Genomic DNA, 12,630 nt, shown 5'->3' on the forward strand with positions numbered 1-12,630 from the left:
CCTGTTATCCCTTTGTTTTTTATGCTCTTGAAAATAATGACAAAAACATCTTGTTATATTTCTGAGAAAATGAAAATGACTGGAGACTCCTTCGCAAGAATGTCAAAACCATCTCAACAAAACACTTAAAAAAATCAGGGTTTTTTTCAACAAATCCCTGTGTAAGTTGTTACTCTAGAAATGGTCGCATATTACTATCCGAGCTACTGTTATAGGAAATGAATCAACACCTTCTGACCAATCAGAACCAAGAATTCAACAGCACTGTGGTACATGTACATGCTATGACATTTTATATCACTCATATTGGAAGAGTTATTGGGTTCTGAGTCAACTGCAAAAGTGATTTCAACACCTCTGCACTGAACACTGAGAAAAGAAAGAAAGAAAGAAAGAAAGAAAGAAAGAAAGAAAGAAAGAAAGAAAGAAAGAAAGAAAGAAAGAAAGAAAGAAAGAAAGAAAGAAAATGACTTCCTGCTGATGGAAAACATGAGTTAAAATCGTGGTGCTTCTTTCTGAGAATTATGACAGGACATGACCTTATCCTGTTGTGCAGAGGTTACAGGGCCAAAAAAAAAAAAAAAAAGATGCTCATTTGGGTACAAAGACAGGGAAGCTGAAAAAGACAGAGTTAGAGTAAAAAAAAATGCACATAAGACTTTGAAAAGAGGCAAAGAAACAACAGGGTTTTAATTGACAAACACAGAACAGGTGAACACAATAGATCAACAAGCATACTGGGACCAGTGAAGACACAGCCCTAAAACAGAAACATGGCAAAGTAGACAAAACATTACTTGGATCTACATGCTGAGAGTTCACGTTTGCGAAAGATGTGCCACTGAATGATTAACAATTCGAAAAATAAAACGAAGTGTTGTTTTATTTCTAATGTTATTGACAATACTTGTTTTCAATGAATAACATGATTAAAACAAACAAAGTAGCCATAAGATTAATTCCAATTACACACACACACACACACACACACACACACACACACACACACATATATATACAGAGGTGGACAAAGTACCCGACTTCATTACTTAAGTCAAAGTCCAGATCCCACTGGTCAAATGTGACTCCCATACAGGTGAAAGTTCTCCAGTCAAAATTTTACTTCAGTTAAAGTACTGAAGTATTTGCTTTTAAAAATACTTAAGTATTAAAAGTACATTTTCTGTCAATACATTGTTGTATTATTGCCACAATGCTTACAAAACCTAATGCCTCTGAAGCAACTGACTGGATTTACAAAATGAACGCATACTGTGCCATCATGGTGGTTGAATATTAAGTTAGAGTCAGTGAAGCTCCTCACATGCTAGCAAACTCTTTTCAAACTCGAAATCATATTGGGTAGCTAACGCTACTAGAACAGAAAGATTTCTACATTCCGTTTAATTGGCAAGATTATGCTAAAACATTTCTGAAAGCACTTCAGATAAGTTAACGCTATTCATGTGAGCGTCACCTCGTTTTTACATGCTAACTAACAGTGTCCACGTTAACTAGCTATGTGTTAATGTTCGCTGTGCACAAGGCTACGGCAACTCCGCGGGCAAATCCATAGAAAGTCATTTGACTAATCAGACTGCATAGATATTGCAACGTTATCGCTAGCTCTAAAAGCACAGACAACTTTATTGCAAGCTTTCTCTTGGAATAAAACATTTACATACCTCAATATGCTCCCGCAGGTTGGACGGCGAGTTTTTGTAGGCCGTGATGTGGTTTGTTTTAGGCAAACAAAGCAAACATTTAAAACGAAATGAATCTTTATTCCTTTCAGAAAACTGAAACATGGGTTCTAGGTATGGCCATGAGTGTGTGCACTCTCTAGAAGAACCGCCTCCTGATCATGTTAAATAATGCTGCTGAGAAATCACTGAACTTGATTTTATGCAGTCTATGGATGTTAGGTGACCCGAGTAATTACTGATGAGCTGTCTCAGAAAAAAAAAAATCACATTTTAGAAAAGAAAAGAAAAGAAAAAAACATCCACTTTCAAAGTAACGAGTAACGAGGATCTTGACAGAAATGTAGTGGAGTGAAAAGTACGATATTTGTTTTTCAAATGTAGTGAAGTTAAAGTCATAAGTTTCCAAAAAAATCAAAAATACTCAAGTAAAGTACAGATACTCAAAAAGTGTACTTAAGTACAAACTCTCAAACGTCTGGATTTTTGATTTGACTGCATGTCATCTTTATTTTGACTGGAAAATCCGTGTGAGGCTGCAAAAAAACCAAAAAAGAACAGATCAGTGAAAAAATAAACAGCCGTCAAAATAATAATTCTGACTTCAACCGTTTTTTTAATCATATTTTTATATGATAAAGTGCCTGATATGACTTCCACACACACTCTCCGGTCCTGTCTTCGCACACTCTATTTACAGACTATCACAGTTCTGCATTTTATTGGGCACTCACACTTTTTTTCTTTGACTTCTTACGTGGTTTGATTGACAGATACTTGAAAATAATAATTATTATTATTCCGAGATAATTGTCCACTTTTTTAAATATCTAATCGAATCAAATGAATCAAATTTTTTGACAGATTTATCTGAGTTACTGGAAAACAAAGCAGACTCTTACTATGAACTAATATGAATATCTTTAAAATGTGCAGTTAATTTTATATTTACTTTATTCCAGTCTCACTCACTGGAGTGTTTTCTTTCATAACAGTTCTGCATTCATGTGAATGTCTGTGTGTGTGTTTGAGAGAGAGAGAGAGAGAGAGAGAGAGAGAGAGAGAGAGAGAGAGAATAAGCATTGGGTGTCTGAATAACTCTGAGCTCAGTTGGTGTTTTACATGACTGTTAACACTCAAAACCATGAATCATGAACCAGAAACCTCGCCTCATCCACACACATGGAGAGAGAGGGAGCGAAAGAGAGAGAGAAGAGAAGGAGAAGTAGGAGGTAAGAGAAAAATCTGATTAAAAGTCCATATGTCAGCACTGAAGACTACCAGCGCAGTGAGCAAGCCCAGCCTGAGCTGGCCTAAAGGGCGAATCGCTCACTTCCAGAAGTGTTTAAGGGCAAATCAGCGCTGCCAAGTATGATGTTACTCACTTCCCATGTTAATGTTCACTCAGGAAGGAGCTTTATTGGCAAAACGAAGGGGGAGAAAGCCACGGCCAGCTGCGAAAACACCGTTAAAAGGGGCTTTAGTGCTCATTTCATGAATACTTAAAGTTTCCTTATTGAAAAAGGAAGAAAAAAGTGAAATTAATAGACTACGCACGGGTTTTCCCTTATTGTTCGCCATCCCAAACTCCTCCACATGGGCCAATGGACGGTCCTCCGGGTTCAGCCGTCCTGTGAAACTCAATCTCACAAATGGTCCAAGGATCCATTTTCTTTTTTTTCACCTCCTTTCCTTTCCTTTTCCTTTTTCCGAAGTGTTCTGGGAGCACTGTTTGGATGGGGAAAGTCAGGATTTTGTGCCTGGCCTTTCTTCGGATCAGGGTTTCAGAAGGAGCTGGGTTTAGCCAAGGTGGAAAGGAGGAGGTCCAGAAGAGAAAAGTAGAAATGAGAAGGATTGTGTGGAGAAACAGAGCTGGTAACTCTTGGCTGGAAAGTCCTTCTGAATGATTGGGTCATCCAATAAATTCTGGCATGAACGGTTTAAAACAGAGTTTGTCCTGACCCATGAGACTGTGGTGCAACTTCCAGACCATTGCAAAGATTTTTTTTTTTGTTAAAACAATAACAGTTCAAACCAAGTTGTCGGCTTACAACTCACACCAACTTGAGATTCCAGATCTTGGCTGTGAAGTCATGTCCATCATATTGCTCCGACATCATATTTCAGATATCATCTATTCTGCCTCTTCTTGATCAGCTGAACAATGACAGTGAACTCAAACACAAACCAGTCCATTTTTTAAAGCATGGAATTGGTGGAGGAAAAAATGGTGGCATGATCAGTAAAGGTCATGAGAATGAATAGAAATACATTGCTGACTGTTTTCTTTAACGCTGTGCCAAAATGCATTGGATCAGTGCCCAAATAAGTCTCCCAAACAACAAAAAGGGCTTTAGTGTTGATAACTTGTTTGCAGTTCAATGGCAAACTTGGTATTTCTTGGCGTTTGATGATGTCTGATGGTGCATTCATGTTTGATGGAGATCATGAGTGGTGGTTTGATGAAAGTTGCTGTCAGTCAGAGAATGTTGGTGAACATGTTTTCGGGAAATTCAGTGATGATTTGTTCACTTTTTATAGATCGGATTTATGTTTGTGGTGTTTGTTGGAAAATGATGATATTTGTTCGTGTTTATTGATGAATACTGGGCTGTTGAGGAACTAGTGATTTCAGTATGTATTACAGAATGCTGGTGTTTGTTGGTACATGTTGGAAAACATTAGTGTAATTTGTAGAATATTGGTCTACACTGGACAATATGTATGTATGTTGGAGAATCTTGGTGTATGTTGGAGAAACTTGGTGTGCATCGGAGAACATTGGTGTATGTTGGAGAATATTGGTGTGTGTTAGAGAAATTTGGTGTATGTATATTGGAGAAATTTGGTGTACCGTATATTGGAGGCTATTGGTGTATACTGGAGAATGTTGATGTATATTGGAGAATGCTGGTGTATGTGAGAGAAATTTGGTGTATGTTGGAGATTGTTAATGTTTGTTGGAGATACTTGGTGTATATCGGAGTACCTTGGTGTGTATTGGAGAACATTGGTGTATGTTGGAGAATGTTGGTGTACACTGGAGAATGTTGACATATATTGGAGAATATTGGTGTATACTCGAGAATATTGGTGTATATTGGAGAATATTGGTGTTTGTGAGAGAAATTTGGTGTACGTTGGGGTGTGTTGATGTTTGTTGGAGAATATTGGTATACATGTTAAAGAAAGTTGGTGTATACTGGAGAATATTGGTGTGTGTTGGAGAATGTTTGAGTATGTTGGAGAACATTGGTGAATGTGAGAGAAATTTGGTGTTTGTTGGAGAGTACTGATATTTGTTGGGGAGTGCTGGTGTGCATGTTAGAGAAACTTGGTGTATATTGGAGAATATTGGTGTATGTTGGAGAACTTGTGTACATTGGAGAAGGATTACTGCTTGTTGGAGAACAATGCAGAGTAGTGTTTGATGGATGTTGGTGTCTAGTGGAGAATGTTGGTGAATTGTGTAGGGTGGATGGGAGCACAGTGGGCATCACCTGAATGTTTTGTTGCAGTGCTGTGTGTGATTGTTGGCAATTTTCCAAACAATTGTGTTGTGTGCTATGGTAAAGTATTAAAAATATATATTATTGGTGGTTTCATTTGATGGTCCTTGCTGTTATTTAAATACAATAGAGCTGTCATTCCCAAATCCCATCATCCAACCTGTCCTCACACAGCTTTCCAATAAGCAAAAGGAACTCCATCAAAATTTCAGATGGATGAGCCACAAGTGTAACCCCACCCCTTATCCTAATCTCAACAGAGAACTGCACACATTTAATAACAACTTCTTTTCCATCCAAGCAATTCACATGCTCGACAATTTACAAAGGAGCCAAGAATAAATACTGGATATAAACCACTGGCTATCAAACAAATTCGATATTCTCACAAGAGTCTCTGACCATCTCACATTAACCAAATGTCAGTGATGGATGTACACTGAGATTTTGTTACGATCTTACGAAATATGTCTGGGACTCAAATATCCTGGCGAAAATCCTTTGGTGTGTGTCGAACTGCAAGGAGGATAAATAACATGATTCCAGGTATATGTGTGTGTGTGTGTGCTGACAGGAAGGGGAGGAGAGAATGCCAAACGCATGTTTAAGTCATCAGTCAAAGCAGAGGGTGTGCTGGTTGTGAATCAACAATCTGTCAGTAGCATCAAAAAGATAAAATAGCCAAATTTATTGCCATCAATCGCTCGGAGAAAAGAGATCCGAATCTCAGAGTCCATTCCAACCAAACTATACTGTACCTTTAGGTTTTTAAACTTTTAAACACAGCCATAAAGAGGCTGAAGGTGGCTCATCTGATCGGACTGAATGACTTTTGACAGGCATTGAGTAATGGCTGCAAAGCCCAGGAGGAAAATGTTAGTGCCAAAACCCGCTCCTGCAATATTTAACCAGTCGAATGTAGGGGGGATGTCACCCAGTGTCCAGGCTCAGTGAACAGCACTCACCCATCTGGAAGCCATTAACATACAGTGCTTTATTGAGCTAAAATATCACAATCCCAGCAATACACAAGTCACGATCCCACCCAGGAGCTTCACTTTATGGGTGATTCTACAATCGAGCTGCTATTACATGAACAAATATGCATGTCTAATAAAGATAAAAGACATTTGAAGCACAGGAAAAAGTGCCTTGCACAAAGACCAATGTCCATGTTTCAGAGAAATAATTTAAAACTTGAACAAAAATGACAAAATCTAAAGCATTTTTGCCTCTGAGCTGCACTTTACCTTGAAAATCAAACCTAATCATTCTAGTCCATCAAAAATCATGTCATTTTCACATTAATATTTGAATCCTTTCAACTTCTCACGTTTGAAACGAGTCATCCATGACAGTTTGTATAAAATTTACATTTTCGTTCATCCTCTCGACCCTGTTCGCTGAATACGTTCAGCACAATGAAAATTTTCCTACAAGTCAACAGGAAGTTGAAGATGACGTGAAAAAGTTTTCTCATGCTTTTTTCTTTATTTTCAGTGATGTTGTGGTACTGAGCGGTTAACAAGATTGTACTTTCAAATGATAGTTTGGAAGTAAATTATTAATTTTAAATGCCCTTAAAGGAGAATTGAAGGCAAAGTTTTTATTATCAAAATTCTATTTGTCTCATTTTATTAAATATCGGAATGCATGTTTGATCGCTATTTTGTCACTGCTATAGCAAGTTATGAGTGTTTGAAATATGCTACGTAATATATATCAGTCCATATGTCAAAGCAATGGCCATAAACGAGATTTATTGAGACCTGTGCGAGACATCGTAGGACGGAAGTAAAATGTACAGCGGAAATCAAACCCTGTGTCTGAAATCGCTCACTCGTTCACTCCTCCCTACTCACTATATAGGGAATTACTAGATAGAGGACTATATAGTGAGCTCATTAGTGAAACGGGAAAAAAAAACGCTTTCGGACACTAGTCCCTCGCTCTGGTATTTACGTCATTACTGTCGCACAATTAAAACGTGCCAGATCAGTCGGCTGGTGGGTTTTCAAAATAATAAATACATGCATGTGTTTTTGTGATAAATCCATATTATACTGAGCGTATTTCCCACATTAATCAATACAAAGTACCTGCAGCTTTCAGTTCTTTTAAATCAAGGCTGAATGCTTTCTTCTTTGCCGCTGCATTTTATTCAATCAAATTTGAGACTTTTAATTTGATTTCTTTCAGCGCGACCACAATGCATGATGGGATATATTGCTTTGGTTAGTGACCATCGTTGTACACTACTTTTCATGATGCATTGTGGGATACTTTGAGTGCACTATATAGGGTGTAAATAATCCTCACTAAGGTTTCAGACAGCACTACAAAATGACGTCCCCACTATATAGTGCCCTATATAGTCAGTAGGGAGCGATTTTGGACACAGGGGTTGTCAAAAGACGCGCGCGCTCTCTTTCGAATGCTGATGTAATCAAGTCAGAAGTTTTGTTTGTTTTGATAGCAATCAGGAAAGTTTGAAAAAAGTTGGCAGTAATTGTCATTTAAACTCGTTTTTGTGCAATATTTCGTTTGGAAAACAGTTTTCAAAATGGCGGCACTGACACCTGGCTGACACTTCATGTTTCAAAGTCTCGCACAAGTCTCGTGAAGCTCGTGTGGATAAGCGACGCCTGCCGTGGACCAAACGAACTAAATTCAACACGGCTAAAAACTGAATAGGCTGATAAGTGTAATATTTAATTGCAATTAGTTGCCAATACGAGTCACGATATAAGGTTACTAAAACCGAAAACGTAATTTAATAACATGTTAATTAAGAAATAAAGCAAGTTTAAAAATGACTTCAGTTCCCCTTTAATGTCCTCATGCCATTTCCATGTATTGTAGAATTCTTTGGTCAAAACTCAAATCTGTTCCTTTTAAAGTGCTGATGACACGAACATGACTCTATGCAATTTCTTAAATAAACTATACAACATGGCAAACATGTTAGATTTCTGTTATAATTACGTGAAAAGAAGCTGTTGTTACGCGAATATCCAACTTTTAATTGCACAGCGCAAGAAAACTGGGTCCGTGGCTCGCGGCCATGTTGTGACGTCAGCGGAAGAACACGCTGCGGTTCACTGGCTGTTCTACTCAATGGAAATGGCGCATGAAAACGCCGGTGAACTCTCTAGTGCTAGCTCTTCAACAACCAAATACTGGTACTTTAAGCAGTGATCATGATGGCATGATTTTATCTGATTTTAAATAAATGAGATTGATAATAATGTGAATGTTCACAACTAGTACATACAAACTCTGCAGCTTCTGATTCAGCAGCTGCGTCATACTCCGCAAAAACATCAGCAAGAACCTACAATATAAATGGAAATACACTAAGCTCAAATGACTTTTGGAAAGTATAATTTCTAAATTTTTTCTACATATTCTTGAAGTCGGTCATCGGGGTACTTGCTACCGTTCCCTCACAACGCATGGCAAAGGGTAAAGTGTAGTGTTGCTACGAGTACTTGCTCAAGCCTCTGGTGGAAGATCCTCGATGTGCTGATAAGACGTACAGTTCTATATAACACACAAGTGTCACGATAATCACAAAACAGATGCAAATTTTTAAAATACCTAATGTTTAAGCAATCATGTATTGATCTCTTCCGAATAGAATCTATGATAGCCTACCCTCTTTACCCTTTGCCTCTCATTCCTAGGCGGCAGTTACATGAAAGCCGCAAGCTTTCACAAGCAAATACATGACTGATATCACGCCGACTTTATGATTACATTTATGATTATCATGAATGTGTACTCTATGATGTGTACTCTATGAGCGCTCTGGAGCGAGTCACTTCCAAGATGGCCGCGCAGACCGCATGGTTACTATTTTTAGCATCATGTCGGCGCACTCTATAGCTCTACATACCTTTATCTTATGTCGTTTCTCAACACATGTTCTGACAGGAGGACTGTCTTTGGAGGAGTCGGCTTGTCCCAGGCGACTGCTGGATCCGGCATAGCTACTAGTAGACCCCCTCCGGAATACTGTAGGCACTGCTGATGGCAGCAACACACGTTTGTGCTGAACTGCACACCCAAGAGATTCCTTTAAGCTGGGAAGGGTGTCAAAACAATCCAAATCGAAGTGTTCAGAGCACAGGACGGATGTTGGTGAGGGCTCCCACTTGTCACGAGTGCGCCTGACTTGCCTCACCCACTTTGCATGCAGCTCGGGATCTCTGGGAAACTTGAATAAACTTACCCCATCCTTGTGGGTTTTGGAGCAAAAGCCAGCAACACAATGCGAAGGCATAATAACTATATATATAATAATAATAATGTATAATAATGTCTAATAAAAATACTAATAATGATAAACTGAACACCTGCCGCATCAACAACAAACTGGTAAGTTAGGAGGAAGGTTCTTTCGCTGACGTCATATAGCTCCTCCTCCTCTTTCGTCTCCTGGGTGCTGCAGCCCCGTCAAATTTGCCCAAATAGCCGCGTTTTTTATCATAACTTGTACAATAGGCACCTTCGTGGATTAATATATGGATCATCGGGAATTACTTTTTATGTTATAAAACATCGCCAAAGATGTCAAAAACGTGTCATCAGCACTTTAACCGACTTGCACAAATTGTAGCCAGTCAGCAAAGAAACCTTGTGGGGGAAAAAAAGCATTGAAGGGTTAATCCATGTATTTAAGTGTGCTTTTAAAAAGCATACTTAATATTAAAAGGACATACTTGTCATATCAACACTTTATTCAAACTTTAAACATATGATATGTAAGAATTGGCATACTCCAAAACAATAGGGGGCAGTATAACACCAGAAACTTGGGGTATCCACCCCGATCATCTGAAACAAGGAAATGCCCAGTCCCTCCTCCTCCTCTTCCTCCACTCCCCCTAGTCCTACCCCTTCCCACCAAACCATGACCACCATTTGCAAAGAATGATCACTTCCTGAAGATCGCATAAAGCTATTGTTTTGATTTACTTGATCCACAACTGGGTTTGTACAATCTAACTTTACAGTCATCGGTTGTAATAAAAGAAAAAAACAACAACTACGAACTAACAGCAAGGCAAGAATACACATCGCTGCTGAAACTCAGAGCAGGACAAGACAACACTGTGATCTGATAATCATTATGTGTGGCATCAGCTTTTCACTTATTACAGCTTGCTTAGCTCAGTTTTTCGCAAGAAACAGCCACAGCAAAACCATCTATCGATGCCATTCAGAATGTTTTTTTGTTGTCGTAAGTTGCAATAAAGATCCGTTTTGAATTGTCTGAACAAGGTCAAGATGCTTGGTTTGTTTACGACATAAAATTGCCTCAGTTTGGTCGTTAGCTAGAGGATGAGTTAATTTTGCTAGTCACATCCAATTATTCTCACTGATCTGAAGTGCGCATCAACAAACGGCTACCTGAGAAAAGATGTTAACGTTGTCAGTCATGTTCTACAATTTGCATCCTTTATGATCCATCCATCCATAACTGCTTATCCTGTGCAGGGTCGCGGGCAAGCTGGAGCTGACTATAAGCAAGAGCAGGGATGAGAGTGGCTTGTGATGAAAAAATCTGAAAAATTAGCTGGGGGTCTGAGGGCCGCAGGCCCCCAGTGGGGTCCAGGGGCTTCGCCCCGGTGGGGGTCCAGGGGGCGAAGCCCCCGGGAGCTCATGGATTTTAGAGATTTTTTACCCTAAAAACCATTTATTTATTCATCAAAATTTTACATATGTTGTTGAAATACCATACCCTGTTTGCTTACAAAATTGACACTTACACAAAAGTAGAACTCTCTTTCAAGTACATACATTACTTAAACTTTCATTTGATAAAGATCAACTACACCTATGTAAAGGAAACATTGACATAGGCCTTTTGTGATAAATTTTGCATATACATTCCAGGTGGGGCGGCACGGTGGTGTAGTGGTTAGCGCTGTCGCCTCACAACAAGAAGGTCCGGGTTCGAGCCCCGTGGCCGGCGAGGGCCTTTCTGTGCGGAGTTTGCATGTTCTCCCCGTGTCCGCGTGGGTTTCCTCCGGGTGCTCCGGTTTCCCCCACAGTCCAAAGACATGCAGGTTAGGTTAACTGGTGACTCTAAATTGAGCGTAGGTGTGAATGTGAGTGTGAATGGTTGTCTGTGTCTATGTGTCAGCCCTGTGATGACCTGGCGACTTGTCCAGGGTGTACCCCGCCTTTCGCCCGTAGTCAGCTGGGATAGGCTCCAGCTTGCCTGCGACCCTGTAGAAGGATAAAGCGGCTAGAGATAATGAGATGAGATGAGACATTCCAGGTGAGCACCAACATGATACTCCAAATTTGCTGCTCTAAATCCAAACTAAGGTAACACATTCACTGCTATATTAAATAATGGTTTATATGATTTATGAATACATTTTTCCTTTGGTTCTATAAAGTGTTTGTCTATTTACAATATATACAACTATTTACAGTTTCATGGTGCAGAAAATGTATTTCTTCTTTATTTTGAGCTTTTTAGCAAGAGCTAAAAGCTTGTTGGTCCTCTCCCTCTTTTTAGCCAACTCCTCTTGATTTTTCACATGCTCCAGCCTTGCTTTCTTTTGCTCCCTGTCTAACTCGATTATAATAATCAGCAATTTATCATGTCAAGCACATTTGATAAAGATATTTTCCTATTTAAAAAACATATACAGTAATATGCAACTAGATCTAATACATGCGACTTCAGGTGAATTATTTCAATAATTTCATACAAAAAAAGATTTACCTGTTGATGTGACATTCTGTCCGATATCAGTATGATCGGCTTCACTGCCGATGTTGTAGCCACCGCAGGCGCGGCTGTGGTCGTGCCGGTGCTTGGAGTTGTGCCGCCGGCGCCAGTAGGGTGAGTTTGACCGGGCTGTCGAAAAGCACTTGAGATCGAATAGTTGCTTTTCAATAGAAATGTCTGTTTTCGATGTTTCACCAAGGTTGTGTGACTCTGTAAAGCCTTCCATCCTCTCAATCCGTAAAGAATGACATCATCACACACTGTACAGAGAGCTTTGCCAGCGACATCGAGCTTTTTCACGAAATCAGACACAAGTACAGATAATGGTTCCTGCTTACTGCTTCCCACTAGTGACGCCGTCACCTTTCTATCCAACCAGTCCCATCGAAACTTGTTTTTCAGATCCGCATCTATCTCACGCACTTTAGCTTCATCGCGAGTCTCGATAACATTCGGCATTTTGATTGATACAAAACTGCATACATGAGTATTGCTGCAGTACTCCACACGTGCAAAGAACCAATCATGTAGCGCGGGAAGGTGGTTTAAGAAAGTGAATACGGATTGGTTGTCATTCAGCAAATGCCGATACAGGGGCCAATCACAACACATGAGACATTGGTTATACACCAAATACAAACTAACAGCAAACTAACGTCTTACGAGA

The sequence above is a fragment of the Neoarius graeffei genome, chromosome 20 (genome assembly GCF_027579695.1).
Source record: "Neoarius graeffei isolate fNeoGra1 chromosome 20, fNeoGra1.pri, whole genome shotgun sequence".
NCBI classification, from domain to species: Eukaryota; Metazoa; Chordata; class Actinopteri; order Siluriformes; family Ariidae; genus Neoarius; species Neoarius graeffei.